This window comes from Anser anser, assembly GCF_964211835.1.
Source record: "Anser anser genome assembly, chromosome: 4".
In the NCBI taxonomy this organism is placed as follows: domain Eukaryota; kingdom Metazoa; phylum Chordata; class Aves; order Anseriformes; family Anatidae; genus Anser; species Anser anser.
In genome coordinates this window covers 11,614,327-11,620,693 of record NC_139724.1, presented here as the reverse complement: position 1 = coordinate 11,620,693, position 6,367 = coordinate 11,614,327, and positions in this window count along the sequence as shown.

The window sequence follows — 6,367 nt, the reverse complement described above, 5'->3', positions numbered from 1 at the left end:
CTTACACAGTCTGACAGACCCACCAGTAACTTGGTAATTTTGGGTTGTTTCTGGCTGCAACTTTTGAAACGCCCTAGGTATCCTTTATTATATTCAGGAAATACAAAGAATTAAATGGAAAGGAGGAAACAAAGTTGGGAAGGCCTCTCACTGGACGCTGGACACTCTGCTCATATTTGCGAGGCTGGCAAAAGACCCAATGCACATTTCATTTATCAAGTTTCATTTGCCTGTTTCTATACATCCTGGCAGTGGCATGCAGTATAAGGAAAGAGAGGGACCTCTGTGGAGACCACCAGGAGACAAAGCAGTGTAGGGCTCATTCTGATGTTCTACTTGTTGAAATTTCTTGTTTCATCCTTGTCAGGAAAAGCTTGGAATTAAAATAAACTCTGAGGTCTAAGTCAGCCTAATCAAAGATGCAAATCCAAAATTTAGTAAAGGGTTCCCTTTCTAGGACTGTCCCTATCTCCTTAACTGTCACCTCTTTGTTCTTTGCTTCTTTCAGTTTCCTTTCTGCTTGATGCCTTGTTCCTCTTCAGTCACCTGTCCCTTAGCTGTTCCCTTCTTTTTGCAGCAAAAGCCATATGGAAGCATCCTGATCTCTCTTCTCATTTCCACCGATGTAAAGCAAAAATACAGCCAAACCAAGCGACCATTTTTGCCAAAGGGAAGAGAAACACATGCTGAATGCAACTTGCAAAACAGAGATAATTCATGTCCTGGAGGAATTAGCACCATTTGATGACCTGCCATTGTAAGAAAGGGGTTCAGTTACTTCTAGTTTTCAGGTGAACGTCATTCTTCCAGGCACCTGCAGCTCTAATGTTCATGAGGTTCCTAATGATCTTTCTTTGTGGTGCTATCCTCCACTGTGAGAAAGCAGCCCACTGTAGATTTAAATGGATGGTACCAACAGAGGAATTTCTTATTCCTCTTTTTTATTTTATTTTTTTGTCACATCCCTGGTTTCCACAGAATATTATTGATCAATATACTAGGAAATGAACTAGCATGGGAGCTTCTTGGTGCTTGTCTCTAGCAGCACGGTTTGTTTTTCACAGAGTGTTGCTAACGAAGCTTTCTCACTAGCAGATATGCGTGGGAATGTCACACCACCAGACAGATTAAAAGTGCATCCAGGAAATTTCTGTCCTTCAGAAATGATTACTTATTCCACAGCTTGCCACACTCTCCTGAATTAAATGCAAGTAAGGCAAAGCCTTGACACTGGGGGTTAGCCAAGCTTTTCTTAGTGTTGGTTCTGAAAGCTATAAAAGTAACTGTTGTTTTCCTTTGTCTTCACTGATTTCTAGGCCCATGCAAATGGTTTGATCTCCAGAATGTTGCAGGCATTTCCTAAGCTAAACTGACTTTTATCTGAATCTGGTGGAGGCTGCTAAAAGCGGCCATGGTGCTCACCAAAGATCACTGTCTCCATCATACTTGGGAAGTAATACAGGGAAGGAAATGGCCAAGATTAGAGCTCTGCAGCAAGTTATTTTATTTTGTTCTAGGAAATCCTAGTGCTTGTTTGCTTTATTTGCATATTAAAACCAATTTTGGAAAGAAAACTCTAGAAGCCAGACCACACCAATTCCTACTTGCTTGATGTCACCTTTGCCTTAAGGATAGGCTGAAGTTAGAGAGGGCAAAGCAGAGAGCAATCAGCTGCCACAGTTCCCACATAAAGATATTTTCAATATGAAAATATATATATTTATGCCTAAAAATGTGCCATTTTGGGCTAAAAACTTGCTCACAGTCAAAGAAGAAGAATGTATTGGAACCACTTTCAAATCACAGCTGTGACAGGATATTATAGGAAAGGTTTGCTGAGATACTATAGGCTATTGTTTAGTTTGATGAAGGATGATGCTAAAGACGGAATATGACTCTTTGCCTTAGCACCTAGATTGTAGCTGAGTCACCAAAACCACTAAGAACTCATGCAGTAACCATGCAAACTGCACATACTGACCTTTAATTTGAAAATCCCTGTGCTGTTATCTCCTTTCTACATAAGGTAATGATTTTTCCTGTTACTAATATTCTAAGCAAAGATTCAAAGGAGTTGTTTTTGAGAGGGATATAATGGTGTTTTGTAGTCAAAATAAACCTAAAGAAATCTTATTTATTCATTGAATCTTATTTTAGATTTACAATGTGAACATACAATGTTGATTTTTTCTGGAGAAATGTTCTAGACAATGCTTATATCAGTTATACAGGAGCACCTCTCCTACCAAGATAGGCTGAGAGAGCTGGGGATGTTCAGCCTGGAGAAGAGAAGGCTCTGGGGACATCACATGGTGGCCTTTCAATACATAAAGGGATCTTATAAAAAAGATGGAGAAGAATCTTTACTCAGGTAGATAATGATAGGACAAGGGAGAATGGTTTTAAACTAAAAGAGGGAAGATTTAGATTAGAGGTTAGAAGGAAATTTTTCACTCCGACGGTGGTGAGGCACTGGAACAGGTTGCCCAGAGAGGTCTTGGATGTCCCATTCCTGGAGGTGTTCAAGACCATGTTAGATGAGGCCCTGAGCAACCTGATCTAGTGGGTGGTGTCCCTGCCTATGGCAGGGGAGTTGGAACTGGATGATCTCTGAGGTCCCTTCCAGCCCAGGCCATTCTATGATTTCTATGATTCTATATGTAGCCACTTAGAGCATGATGGCATCTCTTATATCACGTCCTATCAATTCATGCTAACCAGCCATATACATTGGATACATGCTGTTAACTTTTAAAACAACGAATATGGGAATTCAGAACTGCTCAGAAGCCTAGTGCTTACTTTGGGAGCTGATAGGGAAAATACTATGAGAAGGAAAAGAGACTTCATTTTCTCTTCTTATATAGAGGAGGTTTAGAGCTTATATAAGTTGATGAGAACTTTTTCCACCATGGCAGTTACATAAGCTATTTCTTCTTCCTGATTCTATGTCTATTTTCATGATCTTAGTGCTGCCCTATCCTGTCTGTATACGAGAGAAGAAAGCAAAGTGGTTGTTCCACTGGACCAGGTACTGGAAGTAATGTGAAATACTATCTCAACACAAACATAATTTATCTGAGAGACAGGAAAGCTAAATTCTCCCAGCAGTAGCCATGCTAGTGGAATAAAATGCTACTAAATGGCAGGTTTCTCATATAGAAACTCATATTTTTTACCCATTTTGCTTTTGACACTGCATGCTAAGCAGACATACAGCCCATGGGCTGAGCAGTGTTTTACAGATGCTTTAGCTGCCGGCATAGTCGGAGAAAATGATCTGGCTGTGAAGTCCTTGACCTCACTCATTCTTGGCTGGCCAGCCCCTACGGATCCTGGCAGTTTCAGACTACTCTAAGGCTAAGGACAGCCTTACTACTAGTAAAACTTCAAGAGTGAGGATGATAAAAAGCAGTGAGACAGACCACAGCAGTGTAGCAGAGGTGAGCTTACAGAAGCTGTTTAATAATCTGAAGAATCAACAGTAGCTCTGCCGAAGTGAATGTGCCATCTAACCGCAGAACAGAGCAAACCTGATACTCCCTTCACTTTGCTTGGGGTGAGTTTAAAGTCCCCAGAGATGACTCAAATTATTCAACAAGATGAGCAAGGATTTGTCTAAAGTCACAGAACTGAGTGTGCACCATTAGCAGATGTTAAGTACAAAAGTGTTTCTAAAATCCCAGCTTTGCTCAGCTTACTCAGGCTTCTGTAAAGTGCTTGTCCCATCTGGAGAGCCACAGCTGAGACCCTGAAGACAAAGGCTGTTCTCTTTCTTCTAGAGAACCAAGAAGTGATAGCTCTTCTGTGAGGAGAAGGGTACTGCTCTTTAAAAGTAATGTAGACTGTTGATTTGAATGCCCACCCGGAGGTCAGCTACATCTTCAGACCGTATCTTCCACCTCCCAGCAAAGTGTTTTTTACCACCCTGTGTTCTCATAGGAGAACAAGCGACTCCTCCATCCCTCCTGCTCAATGTGGCAATATATATAATATATATTAAATTTAAGATTCATTGAATGGAAGAATATGTGTGCAACAGTAATGAATGTAGACTCCAGGAGGGGTCACTTAATAATCCATGGACTTGGAACCCAAGGTTCGGTTTCTGCTCCAATGCTAACATTTAAATTTTACAATAAAAATCCACGAGGCTAGCCCAATATTCAGGGATTTCAGTAACACTTTAATACAACTAGTGAAAAAACAGTAGCATCTGTGGATTTATGCATAAGGGAGTAAGCAGTGTGTTGAGTGGGAGTTTTCAGGATAATTTTGAACCTTTTTCTACCTAAGTTTTACCAAATGCGTCTAAGCGCTTATCTTCCCCTATCTTCAGTTTGCACTGAGACAAGCAGCACTTGGACGTGAACTAATGCTGAAATACTATTTATGATGAACTTGGGATTTAGATCCAGCATGCAGCAATCTGAAAACTGATACCCAGTGTTTCTTACAGTCCAAGGTTATTCTGCTAAATAAAAACAACTTCAACTAATTTTAACTTGTGATCAACAGCCCAGACATTTATTAGTAAAATTATATTAATAATCAACGTTCATTTAAGAGTATTCAAAGAGGGGAAAAACACTGTTGTAATGAAATTTTCCAGCCACCAAAAGCCAGATTCTTCTACATTGCTTTTCTCTGAACTGGTGGAAATCTGCAGTTGCTGCATTGACTGCAGAGGCATAATTAACACTTGCAGTGTGGTAATAGAAGGAAGAATACAAGCTTTTTTTTTGTTATTAGGCAAGTTGATTGTATAAATAAACACAGTATATACCAGCTGCAACTATTTTTTTTAAAGCCAGCTTGCATTTAATTTGCAAATGGTCAAGAGTAATTTACCTCCCTTTTTATCTTGGGATTTCTAAAAATGTAGAATGACAGATGCTAATTCAGGTAATGGTATTAATTCAAAAATCTCATAGGTAAAGCTCAGAAAGAGAAACACTCACATGAAATAGTTTATGTTAGCCTTTCAATGAGATTGCTCATTAGACTGTGGTCTACATAGAAAAGGTTTTACAGGCTTTTATTATGAATGAGAAGAAGAGGGAAATAAAGTCTCTGAAAGGGAGCACAGCTGCATTTCTTCTTTAACATGTTATATCACAAAATGGCAGGGGTTTCACTTGCACAGTAGAATCCTACACATTAAAGAAACAATAAAACAGTAAAATAAAATGATATCAAATGGAAAACCCAAACATTTGGCACACCTAAAAGGCCAGACTATCAACTGGAAACTGAAAGCAAGACACTGTTAACCCAAACACCACAAAACATGAGCCGCTATTACAGAAATTTAATTGATTTCAATAAGAACTAGTTGAGTTTTGAATATATCGAGGCACAGAGATCCCACAACTTCTCTGGGTAATCTGATTCAGTATTTGTTTACTTTTCTGGTGTAAAAAAAAATAAAATATATATATATATTTTCACTCTTTATATTGAACATCCACCATCTCCCTCTGATCATTTATGTAAAGTTCCCAATATCATGCTTAGGCTGCAATTAATGTTGGTTTAGAATAGCATCTTGTATTACTCAGACTCTGTTGTGAAAATAACTTCTTGCCCTGTGAGGTATTGAAAAAACTTACAAGTAAAAGATGTAGGAAAAAAGATACCAAAAGAACCTTAATTTTAAGATCAACCTTGAAAGTTTTATGAAAGAGGTTACAGGAATTTCAAGTGTGCAATAAAGGGAAGGAATTCCCTTTTATTCATTGATTCAGGATATTCATTTAAGTCTTGCCTGTATGTGGGATTGAGCTAGCAGAATTAGAAATATGGATTTAGATGTCCGTAAATACGAGTCTGCATTTGAACTAGGGGTCTAAACTCCAGTTCGTAAGCTTCTAAGACCATTTGAAATGCTCTCAAATATCCTGCCCCTGAAGGACACATATCTCCCATAGATTATACACCATCTCTGCCAGGACCATGTAGATGTCTTTTCCATCCAAGACGATCTGAAATGACACCAGACACAGAATCACAGAATCACAGAATGGCTGAGGTTGGAAGGGACCTTTGAAGATCATCTAGTCCAACCCCTCTGCAGAGCAGGATCACCTAGAGCACATTGTGCAGGGTGGCATCCAAGCTTAAACTTGTGTGTAAGCAGCAAAACAATCAAGCCCTAATCAAGACAGTCAATAAGCCAATGAGTCTAAGGAGTTCTTTTGATCATCCTAAAATAGGAGCCTCCATTTAGTCAGGTAGTACTATAAGGTCCATCTTCATTAATGACCTGGATAATGGGACAGAGTGTGACCTCAGCAAGTCTGCAGATGATAAAAAACTGGGAAGAGTCCCTGATACACCAGAGGATCATGCTGCTATCCACAGGGAA